Source organism: Barbus barbus (genome assembly GCF_936440315.1).
Source record: "Barbus barbus genome assembly, chromosome: 5".
Lineage (NCBI taxonomy): Eukaryota > Metazoa > Chordata > Actinopteri > Cypriniformes > Cyprinidae > Barbus > Barbus barbus.
The window spans coordinates 27,416,371-27,438,806 of record NC_136733.1 but is presented as its reverse complement, the minus strand read 5'-3'; the positions used below and the strand labels follow the sequence as shown (position 1 = coordinate 27,438,806).

Here is a 22,436-nt window from a genome sequence, read left to right as displayed (position 1 = left end):
CTGGTGTCCTGCAGACTTTAGCTCCAACTTGCCTCAACACACCTGCTGGGAAGTTTCTAGTATGCCTATAAGAGCTTGATTAGCTGCTTCAGGTGTGTGTTTAATTGTGGTTTGCGCTAAACTCTGCAGGACACCGGCCCTCCTGGGCCGAGTTTGGGCACCCCTGTACTAAGCTAATGATATTTTCTATTCTATAATCTTACTCCTGAACCTTGCAGAAACCTTTCACCATTTGTACATTATCAGTAAAACGGTATTTAGTTTATTTATAAAGCTGTTTTCCTTGTGGGAAGCATTGGCTACGTTCTGTTCTTCATAATGTAGGTGATTTCAGGTTTTACTATCCTTGAGGGGACATTTGGTTCTCACAACGTAGGCAAAACGTGCCCCACACACACACTTGTGCAGCCATCTGTAGCATCTTGTGAGGGTTATATCATTTGTTACTGTCCACACAATGCATTCTGGGAAGGAGCCGGAGATAAAAACACCAGAGAAATAACCTATTTGTCATCTTCCCGCTGTTCCCATTGCATTTTACATTTTTCTATTTTCCTTTCTGTTCTCTTGCCAATTTTGCCACACCTTTCACTTTATTTATCCTATCATTTGGATAGCTATCATAACAGATATTCCAATAAGACACTTTATAATGGCTGTGCCACCTTCACAAGAAACTACAGCGCATTGTGTATGCAAAGACCAAAATTTGAATAAGTAGGTTGACGTTTAATGTAAGAATATTTTTAGTTGGTTCTATATCATAGGTTTAATATAAAGTAGGTTGATCAGTCTTCTGCAGCCTGCTGCTTTATTCATGTTGTTGTTTATTTTTGTTTGTTTCTGGGTAATTCTGAGGAATCACTGCTATAACTGTTTTTAGAGTTGAGTGTAACCTGGCTTCTTTAGTGATGTAAGCCACATATTTCTTCTTGCCTCAAATGTCATCACCTAAATTACAGTGAAGTCTCTTTGGTTTCATCCTGATCCTTTTTTTCTTCACTCTGCCTCTATATATCCTACATCTACGTCCTATTTTCATGGCAACAATTCTTGTGGTCTAAACTGGAACAGCTAGGTGACCTTCAAAAACTTGTTTCTGGAGGATAGGTAGAACTTGGTGGTGTGAGAATGAGAAAGAGAGAGAGAACAGAAATAGTTTGCTTGTCCCAATGAGATGACTCAAGGAGGTTGTGAGAGGAATATAAATATCTTTTAGTAGGTCGGAGAGACAGAGTGGAAGAGAGAAAGATACAGGGGAGAAGAAAGAGAGAGAAAGGGAAAACGAGGGCCATCATAGCGTTTATTTGCGTTTAATCATATAATTTCTCTTGGGTACAGTTGTGACTTCAGCATCAGGGTAAACCTCATCAGTCAAGAAACAAGAACTACACAGTCATCTGTTTGATCTACACAGCATCAGGGCGGAGTGAGTGTTGTGCACAGCAACAGACTTGAAAGTCTCCATCTATCTTAGCACAATCTCCCTGGTGGTCAGAGCCAACAGATTTGGAGATCCAAACTGGACACATGCACTGAGCTTGAGGCAAAAATAATTGCTTCTGCACACAAAACACACAAACACTCACAGACTGAACTGTGCGCTCATAATTTGCTGTTTCAAATGGATTTACATCACACACTTTTTAAAGAACTGTTTATATATATATATAAATATACTTATATAATATAATATAATATATACAAATAAATTAATTTTGGCAACCCCAAAACCTGTCCCACCTCAACCTTTCCACACCCACACTGCCATGTCTTTTATAAGGACAGTAGGACAGATGTACAAAGAAACTGTAAACAGAGAGAGAGACAGACATTAAAAGATAAAACTGAAAAAGAGTGAGCTTCTGAATGTGCTGTAGTGAGCAGAAAGCAGTTCTATGTAAGCAGAGCTCCAGCCAGTTTGTCCCAGCTCGAGAGGGCCCCAGTACCCACAGATACATTGTGCTGCTCACTCAGCTCTTTTCCTTTGTCTCCAACACTATTGTGTGCTCTTTCAAAAGAGGGGACCAGGTAGGGATGGGGACCATTGTAGGTGGGAGGGGTGGAGGTTTAGATAGAAAGAAAGAGTCAGACAGACATTAGTAAGAGACATTTATCACTGCATAAAAAGTCAATTCAACCCGAGTCAGGAAGAAACCTGATCTGTAATCCAAGATCAACAATCGGTTTTCATCTGATTAAAAGAATATCAGTATAAAAAGAATATTTGTACATAAACTTGAGATGCTTGTGTGTCTTGAAGAGCCCATTATGAGAGTGTGTGCATCTAGAAGTATATGTTGGTTCAGACTGAGCAATATTGTTGTTCTCATTCAAACAACTTTTGCATCAGAGCACTCAGATAATGAGCAACAGCTAAAAAGATCTCTAGGATATGTAAATTTAAAAGTGAATGTCAAGAGACCCAACAGAATTAGATAAGGGCATGAACATGGTCAGTTGATATAAGGATATGTTTGAATACCTATCTGCTGCTATGTAAATGTCAATGACAGTGTCCATTATATGCTCCATTAGCAGAAATATTTTTTATGTGGGAACATCTGTTGCGTATTCTCCACTAGACCAGTACAGAACTGCTTGAATGTGTTGACATATGTGCTTTTGGTATAAGATGCTTCATCACCTGCAAGGTAATACGTTTGTTATAGGTATAACCACCCGCCATCAGATCTGGCATGTGATGTATGTAGCAAATTCATGGCCTGATGTATTGTTTATGTTTTGGGTCTGTGATTATGACCAGCATGTGGGACACATACCCAGAGACCCCAAGTAGTCTGGCCCCTCCACTCCAATTGAATCGAAGACCTCACCCCCCCCAGTCACCTCTCTGAAAAAACACAAGGGCGCCCGTTTCTTTCATGTATCTTCTGGAGCCCCATTTCTAAGTAACAGTCAAGCACAAAGTTGCCTTGAAGCTTTTATTATTTCATGATACTAATCAATCAGAGGCATGCCTTTCTGATAAACATTATAGGAATCCTATCCTTTTATCACTACAGCCAGCAAAATGCTATGGAGGCCCCAATGTCCAGCACAAGGGGCCCTTTGGGACTGCGAATGGGCCAAGGGGGAATGCGATTGCGAACAGACCGAGGCCCCTGCTCCCTACCTCGCACTGGGCCTTGCGTCAGCTAAGGATGGCCCTGGCTGATATCACTGTTGTTAAAGGGATAGTTCACCCAAAAATTTCAATTCTGTCATTTAATTACTCACCCTCATGTTGTTCCAAACCGGTAAGACCTTCGTTCATCTTCAAAACACAAATTAAGATATTTTTTTATGAAATCTGAATGCTCTCTGGCACTGCATGGACAGCAATGCAACTGAAATGTTCCCAGGCTCAGAAAGGTAAGGAAATCGATATAGTCCATGTGACAGCAGTGGTTCAACTATAATTTTACAAAGCTGCGAGAATACTTTTTGTGTGCAAACAAAAGAAAAATATAACGACTTTATTAAACAATTCTTCTCCTGCAAATCACGTATACCGCATGGAGAATACCACGACGCATGCACATTGTTTCTTTCTGCATGTAAACAAGGCTCAGCGTGTGCGTGTTGTACGTCAGCAGCACCACATGCGTGCGTTGTTTACGTGCAGAGGTACTCTCAATAATGGCAGAAGACATGATTTGGAGGAGAAGAATTGTTGAATAAAGTCATTATTTGTGTTTTCTTTGCACACAAAAAGCATCATCGCAGCTTCATAAAATTACAGTTGAACCCGATGTCCTTACTACGTTTCTGGGTCTGGGAACATTTCAGTTGCATTGCTGTTTATGGAGGGTCAGAGAATCTTGGATTTCATTAAAAATATCTTAATTTGTGTTTCGAAGATGAACAAAGGTCTTACGCGTTTGGAGCAACATGAGGGTGAGTAATTAATGATAGAATTTTTATTTTTGGGTGAACTATCCCTTTAAAGTCGGCATGAGTTCTGGGCTGCGTTTCCCAAAAGCATCTTAAGGTTAAGTACATCATAGACCCATTGAAACCAATGGAACTACGATCAATTTAGGCTTACGGTGCTTTTGGGAAACGCAGCCCTGATCATCTTGTATGCCCTTTGACTTACTGTATATCTGAGTGAAATGGCTTCTTGAACCAGAAAAACTGTAGAGTGGGATTTGCTTGGATCGTTGTTGTTTGCTAATTGTGACTGACAAGGTTGATGGAGGGAAGGAATAGCCTATTGTCCCACCTTCACACTAGTGTACACATCGTCAGAGAAATTAAGTCATTGCAAGGGGGAGAGGATGTTAATGTTTTTAAATAAAGATTGTCTGCATGTTGTCTACCAAGATCCTGTAAATTTTAGTGGTGACCCTACAAAGGGCCCAGTTTGCTTTGGATCCCTCCTTGTTTGGGTAGATGCTGCTACCAGTAAACCAGAGAGTAGGCATGCTGTATAACTTGACAGATTAGGCAAATAATATTATTATATTGACTACAGAAGCAACCTACGTTAATTACAGTCTGTCATACGTGTTACCTACAAGTTTGCTTATCTCGTGATTTAATTTGCATCATGGTGGCAAATATCCATCCGCAGGCAAGTAGTCTAATCTGTGTCTTCTGGTGTTCACCGGCACAACTGTTGTTTAAAAGCACCCACAGGCTTCACGAACACTGCCTTTACTAGAAAAAGAACAGCGAAATTAATTCGCTCGTTGTTGTGCATCCGTGGGCGCGAAATGCGTTAAACATACTAATCAGACTTGCCCCTCTCGCGCTGCTGTGTGTAGGCGCGCGATGATGCGACTGAGCCCCCGCAACCCCTTCGTCTATCAGTCGGACAAAAGAAAGACGAGAGCGACACGCCGGAGGTCGCGTGGACACAAGGCTGTATGACAATTACGAAGGAATTCAAATATTCGGCTAGAACTGAAATAACGGTTTGAAATCTGCGTGGTTACCTGAGCTCACCGTCACGCGAGGGATTCGCTTTATGTTTCATAACCGCCCGCGCTGCTCGGGCTGAGAAGAAAATCCCCCACACAAGGATGCGGATTTAACGAAAAAACTATCGAGAGCTACCTAGCTTTTAAAACGGAAAGAAAACAGAAACACCTATGTGAGGTGGACGAAACCATTCCGCTTTGTCTTCGCCCGAGAGAAACATTGAGATTCGTTGGATTTGAAAACACAGCCACGCCATCGGTAAGTTAAGTCTGCATAGATGTAACGGCTGTTCATTTAAATATTAAGCTTTAGTCGATAATAATAATGGCCACCTCGCAGTATGCGGTTATTAAAATTGTGAGGTAACGTGTCGTTCATTTATCTCACACAGGTCGCGTGTGTGTGTGTGTGAATGACCATGCTGCTCGCCTTTTGTTTCGGCGTGTGTCTGTGTGTCCACCGCTCACATTCACTCCTACCCAGACCATCATGTGAGCTTTCCACCCAAACATTACGGTTCAACACACTAATGTGAGGTATACGTGTGCGAGCGGAGGGTATCTGGTGTTTTAAATGCAATGCAATGTGATTTAGCTCGCATCTTGGGCTCCTTGCATGCCATCTGCTGTTATTTTGATTTGTCATAGGCGGTGGAGGGGGATGCATGGCCTCACTAACGTTAGCTGTTGCGCTGTCTGAATTCAAGACTGGATAAAGCATCACTACGATATTGCCAAATTGCCGTGGAAGGGGAGGACAGGTAGATAAGTAAACCCAATGCACTTTAACTGTATTGCACAACAACGTTTAATGCCAGTGTTTTGGACTGCTATCTTTGGCAGATTAGAGCGTTTAACGATTGAATTAAATCGGACATGGCAGTGATAGGGCGAGAACACAGGATTTTTTGACATTAACGCAGCATGCTGCTGAGGATGGAGGGGGATTACTGCCGGATCTGCGCTCAGCGCTCGTGCTGTTGTTGACCGTCAGTGTCTCATTCAGTTGGACAGACTGAGCTTTCTCTCATGTCGTCTGGATGGGGATTTCGAGGCGCTGCATAGTATCCCTTCTGTATTGAGAACATTTTATTTATATTTAGTCTGTACTGGACTACTGGTCATTTTTCAGGTAACATGACAATATTCTTCCATTTGAACAGCAGGCGAATGTTGTTGGACTTCCTGTTCGTTCCTTCCTCCATAGTCGAGTACAAGATGTACTGTCTGTATGTGCTGTCTAAACAGTTAATATAGGAAATGTTGAGATCTGGCCCTTATGTAATCACTCTCAGTAGGCCTTTAGATAAAAGGGGAGAATTGTTTTTGCCTGTCTGTGAGTTGAGATATTGGTTTCATTGGAGGTTCAAGGCAAGCATAGGGTTTCAAGTGGTCCTTAACTTGCATTTCTTTCTCTCTGTCTCTTTAACATGCTGACCTGTTTCAGCATCTCATTAAGTAGCACATCATGAGATAAACCCACAATGCAATTATCAGCCTTGTTTTGGATGTTATTGAAATGACTGATTTGGTCATATCATATTGTGATGACATATGAATATAAGCCATTAAGGGAACCAAAAATTATAATTCTGTCATTGTTTACTCACCCTCATGTTGTTCCAAACCTGCATGACTTACCATTTTTAAGGTATTTTGAAAAATTTTGGTAACCAAATGTTTTGGTTAACGTTAAATTCCATTGTATGGATATAAACATTTCTCAGAGTATCTGCTTTCCTGTTCTACAGAAGAAAGTAAGTCATACAGATGTGGAATGTCTTAACAGATGACAGAATATTAATTTTTGTGTGAACCTTATCTCTTTAACATTTAATATTGTTGCTGTGCAGATGGATCAAATTAATAAAAGCACATTGAAACAGGAATCTCAGATTGAACCAAGTGCAAAAACGACAAACTATCAAGTTTGCCTATAACCCGCTGCCAACAGGAAGTTCTTTAAAAGAACAGAATTCAGATTAGGGATGTGCGGGACTAGTCGACTAAATGGTACAGCTCCTGCTAGTCGACACTGAAAACAATAGTCGATTACACGAGAGAAAGTAAACGTATGATTTTTTTTTATCATTCAAATTTCCATAATTTTAACGTTACATTTAAAACATTTTAAAGGTGCCATAGAATGAAAAACTGTCTTTACCCTGGCATATTTAAATAATAACAGTTCTGTACATGGAAATGACATACAGTGAGCCTCAAACACCATAGTTTCCTCCTTCATATGTAAATCTCGTGATTAAAAAAGACCACTGAAAAACAGGCGAATCAGAACATAACACCGACTGTGACGCAACAGTCGGGATCACTACGCCCCCAACATTTGCATAAACCCGCACTTGTTCTAAGCCGGCCGAACCATCAGAAGCTCTGCAGGTATTGTAAATAAACAAGCGCGGACAACAACGAAAATAACAAAATACATTTTATGTTCCAGGCCGTGCAGGGGGTGTGAAGTGCAGGGATGGGTTGGTGTCTGTATTCAGAAAGGCACAGAAAGCAAATAACGCGAGCCACTAAAGGGACATGGTTAGCTCCTTGCTAGCGGTAGCCTGTTACAGTACATACGATTTCACTCTCAGTAAGGAGAGATGAGGATGATGGCGAATGACTTGCAGATCCTGAGCACCACTGACAAGCATCTGATCTTGTGAAATGTGTGGTAAGTACTGTTGCTCCATAATGTAAACATAGTTTGTGTGATCGCGTCTCTTGAAAGTGAACTATAACGCGATCGATGGATCGTTCAAAAGCAGTTTCAATGCCTCGCATATTAATAACGACTCCCTGATGCCCGCGTTTTATAATACAGTATAATTACCCGACGATATAACTGCGAGAGAAAGTATTTAAATATATATTTTCCTCCCTGTGCTTCCTTCTTGCTGATGAGCGTACTGTGAAACAGCCAATCAGAGCAGAGCTCAACATTGAGCAGCACTGTGAAACAGCCAATCAGAGCAGAGCTCATTATTATTCATGACCCTGCCAAATAAGCCAATAACAGACCGTTTCATTCTAGGGAGAAATCCTAGGGTTGTAAATGGACATGTAAAATCGTTTCTGGAGATTTTTTGCCCTTACCTAAGCCACATACCTTCTGTGTAGATATCAGAGAACAATTTAAAATACTGTATCAATGCATTCTATGGCACCTTTAAATAAGTTAAAATAAAACTTTTGAAAAAGAATACATAAGTTATAAAAATATTTGAATATACATATTTTTTTAAAGCGTGTCTGGGTGGAAACTACATTTTTACCTCAAACCTCGCATGCGTTTTCTTCATCAGTTGCGGCAAGCTCAAAAATGACCACGCAAAAGACTAGCAAGGTGTGGGATTCTTTTGAATTAACGTTAGAAGGAAACTGAAAAGTTTTGTGTAAACTGTGTAATGTCAGATTTAGGGGTCGACCGATATGTGTTTTTCAGGGCCGATACCGATTATTACAGACCAAGTAGACCGATAACCGATATATTGAACCGATATATATGTCTGGTGTAAAAATGAAAATTAATGTCAAAATTAAGAATAACAAGGGCTCTGACAAAAATGGCCTTCCCTAGTGTTGGTTGCACTTCTTACTCTTGTCTTCCCCCATGCATCCATCTACAATAAGGGTAATATATAAAGAGAGAGTTAAAAGTGGGGCCACTGTATGCTTCATGATTAAGCCTATGAATACTAAATACCAAAGCTAAACAGCTTGGGAAAATGTAAGTATTTGGCTTCAATAATTTACATGTTAGAAATGTATGTGTAATAGCATAACCTCTCATAATTCTTCATTAATTATTTTCGGTTGACTAAATCATAACCTACAAGAGGTGACTATTCAATTCATCATCTAATGCACATCAGTTGATTAATTTAAAAAGCGCAATGTATATAATACGTGTAAATAATTTAATTGTCTTCATAGCTCCATTGTAGAAGTTGCGAAGAAGACCGCAACTATTTTAATGAAACTATAACACTAATAGCCTGTTATAGGCTCACTTGGTTCAATAGCCTTTTGAAATGTCCCAATTTCCGTCATCCTAATCTTGGCCTATGTGACAGTAACTTAATCTTGGCCTATGTGACAGTATCTTAGTCTTGGCCTATGTGACAGTAATTTCCATTAGTTTTCATTTACAGAGCAGTGCAAATGAAGGCATAAAACATTAATTTAATTTATCTTTTAATCAAATGAGAGTTGAACTCTATTTTTTGGCAAACAAATGGGTTTACTATTAAAATTAAAACATGTAAGAAATAGCGTATTGTGTGATTGTTCTTTTAAACAAAAGTTGTAATAATTGTAGTAGCATTAGTAAATAAACCGAACTTTTATTTTGACGGGTTGCCGTCAGGACCTCTTAAGTTTCTGTAGCCTATTTATAATATGACGATCGTTTTACTCAAACGAAACAGTCAAATGCTCATGAAGTAACTCTCAGAGCAGTTCTGGGGATGATGTTCATGTATTTATGTCCTCATTTAGTGACATGGCAGATGCGGAATACACCGCGAGCGTCGCACACTTCAGTGTGTGTGTGTGTGTGTGTGTCAAAACCGCGCGTCTGTGCCATTCACATATACAGAGACCCGCCGAACATGCAGAATTCATATTTAAATAGTCTTTTAGCAGCTTAATGTTTACAGATAGTCCATATCATGAGTCGATTTAAGTGTACTGACCTACTTTTGACTAATTCCGTGACTCCGCGTTATACAGTAAATTCCATATGACTGGATTCCGCGATTCCCCCTGCGTTTCCCCCATCTCGGAAATCATAAATAGATAATATTGAGGTTTTTACAACTTCAGTGTAGTGGATTGTAATTTATTGCAACTTGAGCAACGTCTGCGTTCTCTGGAACCCTCTCAAGCGGAGGACTTCTACATTCCGATTGGTTGCCGCCTAACCGCGTCATAGCTCATTACCATAAAGTTGACCTGATTTCAACTCTCCTCGACGCTCTCACCGCCCAAGACTCGCCGCGCCGCTCTCGCCGGAGCTCGCCGCCGGCTCTCATTGAAAATGAATGACTTCCGGCCGCTTTGACGCTCTCGCCGCCGGCGGTGTGAACGCACAGTTAGCAAGCGCTTTCGGTGTGAGAGCGCCTTTAGTCTTCCACGTTGATTGGTCGGACTCCTGACTCTCAACAGATCATATGCGCGGTGGGCGGAGACTGCTCAAGGCCACAGAGTGGTGAGTTCCGACAGGCTGCATCAGAGCCAAATAGCGCGTTTCATAATTAAATAATTTTATCGGCACATCGGTTTTGAAAATGACCGATGCCGATTATTATAAAAATGCTTAATATCGGTGCCAATAATCGGCCAGGTCGATAATCGGTCGACCCCTAGTCAGATTGGCTTACAATAACTTTACTGGAGTGATGTGTAATCATATTCAATACAGGCACATAATGCGTTAGCTTGGAGGCTAGCAAAAACCAGCAAATGTCAATCATGTCATACACTACAATGATATGACATGATACAATGAGAAATGCTGTCAACTCCTACATTTCTCAATATTTTATCTTGTTATAAAAGCAATAAAAATATTTGGAATTAAGTGTGTTATTCCTGTCATGCCAGTACTTTTTGAACTCCGATTAATTGAGCTGTTCTAGAAAATGAACCCCATAGATGGGTGTGGATGGACAGACTGAACTGAAGATAATTGGAATCATGCTAGCTGACAGATGGATAGACAGAGCTGCTCAGATGTACTGATGAATCATTGGCTGGAAGTGGCTGTGTTTGCCGGTTGATGAATGGACGAAGGGATAAATGGATGGATGCATCAGTGTAGTGACAGCAATGAGAGGAATGCAACGTTAAATTCCCCCATACCCTCCTCTCTGTATGTTGCTGTCGGTGAGACAACTATTGTCCCAACGCATAGGGTGCTGTGTTTCTCTAAGCCAAGTCATCATTACTACTGCCGGTGCTATTGTTTTCACTAATGCCCCTACATTCCTACCCAGCGCCACACTAGGGCACAGAGAGCAGAGATGGGCACAATGATATTATGATCTGTTTTCAGCATTTAGGGTTAGCGTGTCTGGTCAGCTGGATGATCAGCCAACACCAAACACCATCAAACCAGAATCCGTTCCAGAATCTCAGCTATACCTCCACTGAGTTGAGTAATTTTTATAGCTTGAAATTCATACTACTGAAAGGTTTCATGATACGTTTATTATAATTATTGATATGGTGTTGGGTATCTTCTGTCAGAGCAGGGTAAAGGGGAGGCTTTTATCCAATGTAAAATCAGCTGCCCAAATGTCTCTTAGTAGCTCAGTTGCTTGAAGGAAATGTCTTTACCTGCTACAAAACCGGATGTCTGGGTCAGAGATATTGCAGTCAATGTGGTTTATCTGGCAAGTATTTTAACTCCATTAGCAGTGTTGCAAAGCCAAACTCTGGTATGTTCAAGTCCAGTATAAGTGCAGTAAACGGGGGCAGACATGGGACTAAAAAGTGGCCCTGGACTTTTTTGGCACAGAGCGGCCCACCACACCATAAACCCACCAGCTTATTAGAGCTATTAGAGCTATGCACAATACAGAAATAAAAATGCTTTAAAAAAAAAAAAAAAAAAAAAAGTATTATCATTAACATTAATGATTGACTGTCATACTCCTGGTGTAGCCTACATGGCAATTTGTAAATAATATTTTTTACACATCTTTTACACAGAGAGACAGTTTAATGTCACTAAAGCTAAATGCCTACCATAATATCAGTCCATATAACAATGCTGTGCTCTACGACTTTAAATGTTTAGAATGTGGACTTTTTTATTGTGCCTTTCAATTTCTTGACAAGAGATTTTTTTTAATACATGATAAAGAATTTTGATGATGAAATATACAGTAAACTGTAATATGTGAAATATATAAAGTTACAATTTAGAATAGCTGTTTTCTATGCAAATATATAGTAAAAAATAAAGCTGTGATGCGCAGCTGAATTTTCAGCATCATTAGTCCAGTCTTCAGTGTCACATGATCCTTTAATCTATTTAATTGACAGTGAAGATATACTTATTACAAATTATTTATATATAAAATATGTTTTAATAATAATAGTTCTTTAACTTTGTATTCAACAAATAATACAGAAAAAGTTAGTGTCACAGTTTCCACAAAAATATTAAGAGACAAAAACAGTTTTCAGTATTGTTGAAAGTAAATAGTTGAGAGAGAAACGGATGCATGTCTGTATATTAGATGCGTGCAGGTCTTAAAGGGACAGGACACTAAACATGCTGTCCACTGTCATTAAAGGGATAGTTCACCCTAAAATTTTATTTCTGTCATTATTTACTCATTCACATGTTGTCCCAAACCTCTATTAATTTCTTGTGCTGAGCCCAAAATAAGATATTTTGAAGAACGAGGGTAACCAAACAGTTGCTGGTCCACATTGACTTTGACAGTAGGAAAAGAAATCCTATGGAAGTCACTGTGGACTAGCAACTGTTTGGTTTTCCACCTTCTTCAAAATAGCATTTATGTTCAGCAGAAGAAAGAAACTCATTCAGGTTTAAAACAACTTTTGAGTAAATGATGGTTTAAAAATAAAACATTATGACAGAATATTTATTTTTGGGGGAACTATTTATTTAACGTTAACAAAACACAAAGAGAAAAATCACATAGAGTCAAATCATAGAGTTGCTTTAGGAATCAGTCTATGCAGTGTTTTATGCAGTGTTTGTTCATTCAATTTCATTGAATGCTCTGCTAAATACACCTATTGTACCTGAAAATAAAGAACTGTTTGTTTTATTTGTATATTATGTGTATTTGTAATGTGTATCTTTGTTCTTATTTTTTAATAAGAAAGATAAAATAATGACAGATTTTTTTATCTTCGCCCACTTTGGCCTAAATATCTGCCATGCATCTTTGTCTTTCTAGTTTGGCTGTAATGCTCAGACAACTTGTAAAACCAAAATAGTAAAACCAACATGACAAAGAATCGTGATAAAACCGTGAATCGTGATATTTCTAAAAAAAAAAAAAAATTGTGATATGATATTGTTTCCATATCGTCCACCCCTACTAGAGGGTTAATAAAAGTTACTTGAATCATGTTGCAGTTAAATTTTTAAGTTGACTAGTAAAATATCGAGAAATGTTCAGAAATCGAGATTCTATTATTTTTTTTTTTTTTTGCTAAATCGCCCAGAATCGCTACACGAACCATTTATTCGCTCGGCTCAAAGTTCAAACGGCAGTGCAAGCTTACTAGAACAGATGCGTTTACTCGCTACCAAGTCTCGGTCACGCGACTACTAAACAGCGCTGTGAGATCCAGTGAATTCAGCGAAGAACACAAATGACTGTGATTTAAACTTAATCTTTAAAATAGGGCTGTCGCGATTCGTCGATTTTAGTCAACTAGTCGATTTTTAAAAATCGTCGACTTCATTTTGCTCTAGTGTTGTCACGATACTCGAATTTCTAACTTCGATACGATACCTTGAAAAATATCGATATTCGATACCATTTTGAAAATGAAAGTGGATGAAGATTTAAAATTTCTTGAAGTCTTTAACAACCTAGAAATGATGATTCTGTCTGAGCTATGTGTTTTAAAATGAACACGCACTAATGTAAACGTAGCCTAACAGATGGTTAAACTGAAAACAATTTGAACTTTATTAAAATTATTTATTTATTTATTGTGTTGGATATGTGTTTAGCGCATTTGCCGTTGCTAGGAAACGCTTATTTTGTTTACTAGGATGAGAGTTGCTGAAATCGCGTTTGGTCTCGTACTGTATCGTGTATCTTGTCAGTGTGTGCACTTGCTTGGCCATTTGTAGTTGATAAACAGGAAAGTGGGTTCAAGCGCCAGCAGAAGGCAGTGTAATGAAGTGGTCTTTAAGAGAAGCAGTCTATCAGCGGAAGTTTAAAATCAGCTCGTAAGTGTATTTACTTGTCTCAGTGTTTAGCGCATTTGCCGTTGCTAGGAAACGCTTATTTTGTTTACTAGGATGAGAGTTGCTGAAATCGCGTTTGGTCTCGTACTGTATCGTGTATCTTGTCAGTGTGTGCACTTGCTTGGCCATTTGTAGTTGATAAACAGGAAAGTGGGTTCAAGCGCCAGCAGAAGGCAGTGTAATGAAGTGGTCTTTAAGAGAAGCAGTCTATCAGCGGAAGTTTAAAATCAGCTCGTAAGTGTATTTACTTGTCTCAGTGTTTAGCGCATTTGCCGTTGCTAGGAAACGCTTATTTTGTTTACTAGGATGAGAGTTGCTGAAATCGCGTTTGGTCTCGTACTGTATCGTGTATCTTGTCAGTGTGTGCACTTGCTTGGCCATTTGTAGTTGATAAACAGGAAAGTGGGTCCAGCTGAATTGAAATGATCATTTGTTGGTTTGGTATAATAAAGGTTATTATACCGCGGCAGCGGTCGCGGCAGTCGTCGTGTGAAGCCCTCCAAGTGTGAAGACCAAAGAGTGTAAAGACCATCGACTCTACCGTGCGACTCCACCGGGCAGGGACACCGGCAAGGGATAGTAGTAGCTTTTTATTTAATTTTTTCATTGATATGTTTATTTTGAAATGTTGTTGTTATATGCATGTTAATTTTATTTAATTTCTTTATTTTCTTAAATATGTGGGTAGATAGTATTTATAGAGTTGTAACTTTTTAGTTTTAGTTACTTTTTCTTATTTGTAAGTCGCTTTGGACAAAAGCGTCTGCTAAATGACAAAAGTAAAGTAAAAAGTAAAGTATATATTTTGTTCCTTTGTGCAGTGGCTCAGGAGATGAGGCTTTGAGTCTGTATAAATATCAACAAGCTAAAAAAAATAGTTTTTTAAGATAATGTAATCTTATTAATGGTATCGAAAAAAGTATCGTTCAGGAACCGGTATCGAACTCAAGGTATCGGTATCGGTATCGATATCGATATCGAAAATTTTTGAACGATACCCAGCCCTAAGTAGTAGTAAGTAGTAGTATTATGTACATTCTACTAAATAATAGTAATATAGCCTATTTCTGGCACACGGTCTTTAATAGGCTAAGTTAAACCTATTCTATTTTGACGGGTTGCCGTGAAGACTTCTAAAGTTCTGTGTGTGTATGATATGACGCTAGTTTTACTCAAATTAAATGGTAAAATGCTCGTAAAGTGCCTTTCAGATCAGTTCTGGAGATATTGTTGATGTATTTATGTCCTCATTGAGACGGCAGACGCTGAAATCACCGCGAGCGCCACATTAGTAAACAAAACCGCACGTGCAGCACATTCACACAGAGACGCGCAGAACATGCAGGATTCATATTTAAATCCACTTTTGCAGCTTAATATTTACAGATACTAGTCCATATCGCGATTTGATTTAAGTGTAATGACCTACTTTTGATTAATTCATCCAAACTTTGACAAATTCCGTGACATTCCGCGTTAAACTGTAAATTCCGTTTTTATGACTGGATTCCGTGCGCGTTCTCTGCATCGCGGAGATCATAGATCCCTACAGATAGCGCTCCTGCTGTGTTCTTTAACAACCAGAGCAGTGGAGAGAAGTGAAAGTGACAGCTCGGCTAGTATCGGTGTATCGATACTTCGGGAAATTAATATTGGTACCGTTCAGATATTTCAGTATCGATATGAATTCACAAACGCTATGATTTAATTAAATAATTATATGCTATGCAGTTCACACAGTATATGCGCTTTAATTATTTACATACATGTAGGTTAAGTTTGTGCGTCTCACAGCGGCTCAGTTAACAGTAGCTCCACAGAAACTGTAATCATTTACATGTGGAGCATCTCAAACTCCATCTCTGCATGTTGTTGTGAGTTTGGGTTTATGATAACATTCATCTGGGAACGCAACGTGTGCCATTTCATCAGATTTGTAAGGTAAATCATTTATAAATCTACACAAACACAGGAGAATAGATCACAGTTTCAAAATAAAAGCTCAACCCCTCACTCTGAGTTTACACGGTTTGATGTCCACATATTCATGTAATTACAGCGGCTGTAGCATTTCTGTCCTACAGAAATTGACAAATATTAAAGATTAAGTGTACGTTTGAATTAAATGCTGCTTGGTCAGTATTAAACGGTAATGTGTAAAAATAATCGTCAGGCCGATACTTAATTGAGTTTAAGGGTTAAGTAAATCTAAGCGCCACCCAATGTATTTAGTTATAACTGCTTAGGATTTATCATGGATTCCCTGCTTTTACGGACAGCAAGTCAACACATAGTAAAATTCGAATAGTGTTTTAATTTTTTCGAATAATAATTACAGACCGAATATTCAAATGTTCGACTATGGCCACGTACACACTGCAGCTAAATTCGATTGTCATTAGGGTTGGGTATCGTTTAAAAATTTCCGATACCGATACCGGTTCCTAAACGATACTTTTTTTGATACCACTCTTAAGAAATCCGTTTTAACAAGATTACATTACACATTATCTCAGAGAAACTTTGATTTTATTTTTTCAGGTTGTTGACACTTTTTACAGGCTTATCTCCTGAGCCACTACACAAAGGAACAAAAAAGCACAAAGGAGCAAAATGTAATCAACACAATATATCAGTGCAAACAGTTTTAATCACAGTTTTAATAAAGTTCAAGCAGTTTTAAGTCAGTATATGTGAGGCTCACTGCTGCTTTAGTCTTTGACTCACTCAGCAGTTCTTCTTCAGAAAAATGAGCATGTCTGCTTTTTCAGGAGACAGACAAGCCCGCTCCTGACTGATAATGTCGCCCGCAGTGGAAAATGTACGCTCTGAGGGTGTGGATGATGCTTGCACACAGAGATACCTTGTTGCCAAATCGGCAAGCATTGGCAGAGTGTCCTTCATGTCCCACCACCAGGTTACTGGACTCACTGAGGACAGTGCAGACGAAAGCAGTCTGTACTGATTTATCTCTGTCTGAATCCTCTCAGTAGTGCTGCTGACAGTGGTCTGTGTTCTTGCTTCTACTGCCATGTCCTCCACAGAAAACAGCTTCTCAAGGGCAGAGAGCTTTGGCCTCTTATATGAACAAATAAGTAAAGAAATAAAGACAAATATAAAACACTATTGAGGTAAATGCAAACAAGTTCATTTTCTTCTAAAATTAAATGGGGTGGAAAAATAGGATGTCTTTATATTTTCTTACCAGTGTTGTTGCTGCAGATGCACTGTCTTCATCAGATGAGCTGTCATCTTGGTCACCTGCTCTCTCTTTGAGCCCCTGTTCTATCTGCTCGGTCTGAGTCTGTATTCAATGGAATATGAAGGTCACATATATTGACCTACAATTCAAGAGAAGTAGAAGATTACCAATAAGAGTTAACACCTGTTCTGAGATCCTTCTCATCAGCTCATCCTCCAGTCTGGTCCACACTTCATCTGCCACTTTTGACTTGAATCTGGGATCCAAGGCTGTGCCCTCCTCCAAGAACTGTCTGATATTGAAAGTGAAAGTGATGTGACATACGGCCAAGTATGGTGACCCATACTCAGAATTTGTGCATTTAACCCATCCAAAGTGCACACACACAGCAGTGAACACACACACACCCAGAGCAGTGGGCAGCCATTTATGCTGCAGCGCCCGGGGAGCAGTTGGGGGTTCGGTGCCTTGCTCAAGGGCACCTCAGTCGTGGTATTGAGGGTGAGGAGAGCGCTGGATATTCCCCCCACCTACAATCCCTGCCAGCCCGAAACTCGAACCCGCAACCTTTGGATTGCGAGTCCGACTCTCTAACCATTAGGCCACGACTTCCCCATCCTTCAAGACAAAAACAGTATCTGAATCTGAAAAACTGAGTCCCTGAATAATCCTAATGAAAACAAGTGAGAATTCAACAGGATTACACTACACGCCTGGTATCTTTTTGAGAGGTCATTCCAGATAGTGTCCTTGATGGACTTTGTGAAGGAGGAGTCCTCTTCATTAACTGTGAAGTGGTGCTGGAGTTTAAGATTGGCAGAATCTGACCCAAGGTTGGGCTCCTTTCAGCTGAGAGGCAGAGGGTTGAAGTGTAAAGTATCTTTGTAACTTTGACAAACTGTTCTGCTTTTCTGAAATCCTCATCAGAAACTCTCTGCAGTCTTTAAAATATAATCAGATTTATTAGCTGAACTATAGGTTTATGAGCACAATAGTTCACACTGAAAATGGTATAAGCTAATTACAGAGTTCTTTACCTGTCCTTCTCCATTGATTTCTTTAGCCGAGGGTCCATGGGGGTGGCCTGGATGGCAGGGAACTGCTCCAGGAATCGCTCCATCATGAGGAACAAGCTATTCGACCTTGTTCTCACATCAAGGATGACAGCATGTTCTGGAAGACCTAGAGTGAGAAAGATATTGGTTTGTGTGAGTGTGTACACTCAGTGGTAGTTTATTTGCAGAGATGTTTAACTGCATTATTTAGCAAAGGATTTTTCTAAACTATTTGGCCAAAGAGTTTTGCACTAAGGTTGATCTATTGTGATTTCAACCTACCAAGAAGACACTGCTTCTCTTTAAGGACAGGTTTAGCCAGGCTGGACCTTTTCAGCCACACCACCATTCTGATCCTTCCTGCCCATTGTGAGACTGAGGGTATAGTGTAAAGCTTCTGAGCAGCAATATTGAGAGTGTGAGCAAAGCAGCAAATTTTTTTTAATACTCATCTTTTTTACTGCTACATGTTTGCTGCATTATCCACGGTCACAGCAACTACTCTGTCCTTTATGTTGAATTCATCAAGAATATCTCCTATCTCTTCTGCTACAATGTCCCCTGTCTGGGATGTGTATACTGCCCTTGTATGTAGGACTTTCTCTTTCATGGAGCCCTCTCTCACATAGTGGACTGACACTGTCAGGTAGTGGTCCAGTGCAATGCTGGTCCAGCCATCAGCAGTCACAGCCACATCCCTCACATCTTGTAACTCTTTCTTGACGTTTTCTTTTTCTACTGCATACCATGCAGGTATGAGGGTATTTGAGAGCATGTCTCGGCTGGGGGACTGATATCTGGGGTTTAAGGTGCTTATCTCCCTATAGTTGACATCAAACACAAAACTTAAAATTGCATTGTTTAATCATTGTTGCTTACTATAAAAGGTTAAAAAAAAATTATCTAGGTTCTCTGGGCGAGTGGGCGTAACCGGCATAAACTGTTGATTTTCCCTGATGCCTCGCCACAGCTGATCACAGCATTTGATTTGGGCACGTCAAGCATGCTGCACATTTATTGGCTCACTGACGTTGACAAGATTAAACCCTTAGGTATCGAAATTTGGTACCGAACAAAAATTAATTTTTTGATACTTTATACTACCGAGGCAATTCGGTCGGTGCTTAAAAAGTATTGAACTCGATACCCAGCCCTAGTTGTCAGTTCACCTTTTACTCCTTAAAGCTGCAGTCCGTAACTTTTTTTTGGTTAAAAATGGTCCAAAATCAATATTTGAGCAAGTACATAACCAGCCAGTGTTCAAAACTATCACCTTACTTTAGCCCGATTCAGGGCTCGACATTAACGCTTGTCCAGGACAAGTGAATGTTTTGATCAAGCAAGTGAAAGAGAAATTTACTTGCCCAATCGGACAAGTAACTTGAAAAAGTCAATACAAAAACAATTATAACTGCCTTTATTTATGATATAGCCTTTGTTATAGGGGCGTGCGATTATAAATCGTTTGCGATAATTTCATAATTGTTGTTTTATCGAGTGTACTGCAAGACTCAAAACACACCTACAGAGTGCACGCATACATTACGTAAAGTCGTTTTGCTCTGTTTCACCAACAAAAATAACTCCAAACACAGCCACAGCACTGTTTTGCGTCTCTGATCAACATGAAGGTGTTTTGTTCCTGGATGAATCAACCTTTTAAATGATTCGGTTCAGTTGCAATGAATCACTTATTAACAGTGACTTGATGCCACCTACTGGTGGTTTTAATTTCACATTTACAGTATTTATTTATTTTTTAAAATAATTTAAAATATCAGTATTCAACGTTTTATGAATCAAAACATTATTTATTAATTTGTAACTGCAGATTAAAGCATTCCATGTCCCTCAGAGCTGCATTAACAGTGGGTAAATATTCCACTTCAGATGCATTTTCTGTGTTTCCTCTACATTGCAAAGATGAATTTTGTTGATACTCATTTCATTTGTTTGGTAACAGCCCAAATGTCTTATTATACTAATTGTCTGATTAAATTGAACTCGAATTAAAAATTTAAGTTTGAAAATGAATATATAAAAGTAGTAAATATTAGCATTTTATTTTTAAGTTTAATATAAAATAATTGTATTTAATTAATACTCCCTTTTTATTTTAAAATACAACAGTATTATCACACTTAATTTTTTTCATTATTTAAAACAAAAAATCTAACTAAATAAACTAAATGTGTTTTGTATAACTGCAATAAATAATTATATTTATAACTCAATTAAAAAAAATTAAAAATTCTCTCCCGGGCAAGTAACATTTATACTCGGACAAGTAAATGACAAATTTACTTGTCCGAAGGACAACCACACGAGAACGCTTAATGTATCTTTACTCTATTGTATTTATTTGTGCGGTTGCTTGTAGTTACATCTTCTTCTTTTTTTTTGACAGTATAGTTTTTCCCTAAACATACCGAACCGTTCTAAAACTGTGATACAAACCGAACCGTGAAAAAGTTGAACCGTTCCATCCCTAGTGCCGACAACGCAAGACTGTGCTGTTCTGCTGTTTTGGAGTCGTAGATTTTATGTGGTGTTGTTGTGTGGATTATGGAAATGTGGTGTTAACCGATCTGTTTTATTGATCAAGTCAGATCACACATTAGAGTACTGACAAACTAAAACCAGAATTCCATAACAGGTCTGCAGTACATGCACTTATATAGTGTGTTTCTGTGAAACTAGAAATTATGTTTCTTTCACCTTATGGTGGAAATGATTTTCTGAATTGTGTGTATGCATGGGATGGTGGTGTGCTGGAGTGTGGGTGGGTGGAGGAAGGGAATGGTGGTGTGTGCATGCGAGTAGGAGTGAAACAAATGATGTTTTTTGCTTTTTTTTTCTCCTTTCACATACATTCAGTCAGTGCAACAGTCATGTACTCTAGCGGTACTCTAATCAATTACGAGAGATATGACACAAACAGGATTAAAATAGAGGCCATTTCTGTGGCAGTAGGGTGCCAATATGAAAGACCATCAGGATGAGGACAACAGAAGGACACACACACACACACACACATAATGCCCAGGAGGCATGTGGTCTCTTATTCGATCTATTTTATTAAAAGGGTGCAGCTGAAACAGATCAGCCAGCTGAGACCCAACGAAAGGAAAGTTAGAGTAATGAGGGTAAGGCATACTTCATTATATGAAGAAATGATTTTTAATTGAAAAATAAAGGCTGTAACGTGGTGATGTTGGTGCTCTTAGGTCCAATTGTGTGTGAACATATGATTTATAAAGAAAAATTAATATTATTTCATAACATAATTAAATAGTCATCTGCACAGAGCTCCGGACTAAAATGGCCACAATTGCAACAAAAAATCTAGTAGTCATTGGCAACAGACAAGAAAACGTCATCAGATTTCATCTGGTGAGTAGGCGTTTAGTTAATTATATCTTTAGAGAAGAGCAAGAGTTTCCTGTGCCTCTATTCAGAAGCTATCTATTACATTCTCCTCTCTGCACACAACAATGAGCATCTGATTCGCTATTGATTCATTGAGTCAGGAGTCATTCAATCTCAAACTCAGGAGTAGTCTGAATTGAATTTAATTTTAGTGAGTAGCATTTTACACTGAATAAAAGCACAAATGAAAAGGCAGAAATGGAAGAATGGGAAGAAACAAATCCTAACAACACCACTGGTTATGTAATGGAATAAAAAAATGGTGACACATAGCCGTATTTCTTTTGTTTTTAATTCAGCTCAAAAATAGCATGTTACATGTCTTTATTTCGACCATTATATCCCTATGCTGCCAGTCATATTCTACAGGGCTCTTATAATAATACAATAGAAATAGAAAGTCAATGGCAAAAATGAGGACAGCACAGATGAATAGGTGTAACATTTTCCTCTTCTCTTATGCGCAATGCTAGTAAAATACAGTTATAGCCACACCATTGGTCATTATGAGTGTGAATGCTTTTCTTAGTGGCGAATACCCATATGAAAAGATAGATGCTCTGACAAAGTGTGTGTCCCCTGTGTAGTCTGGACCCTGCAGGCATACATGCAGGAGGAGCAATCACACACACACAAACTTTATTGATTTCCATTCCTTCTTTTGTCATCTTGTCTATAGTAGCAGGAGTCAATAGTAGCAGGAATCTAATAGCCAATTAGAAATGACCAAGCTTGAGCATCTGTGTCTTTCTCTGAGAGTCTGTGTTAGCGTTGTTTCATTGTGTATACGGAAATGAAATGACCATTAAAAATTAATATTTGCTTATACTTTTAGTTAGATG

General features: G+C 38.9%; 1 protein-coding gene across 1 annotated transcript in view; it reads left to right on the top strand.

Annotated features, from left to right (window-relative positions):
• Positions 1-4,817: 4,817 nt before the first annotated feature.
• LOC306870414 (spectrin beta chain, non-erythrocytic 1-like) overlaps positions 4,818-22,436 on the top strand; it is a gene marked incomplete at its 5' end in the record, with an annotated part of 133,084 nt that continues 115,465 nt past the window's right edge. Inside the window, one exon of the mRNA XM_079417672.1 lies at positions 4,818-5,187. The remainder of the gene's footprint in view (positions 5,188-22,436) is intronic.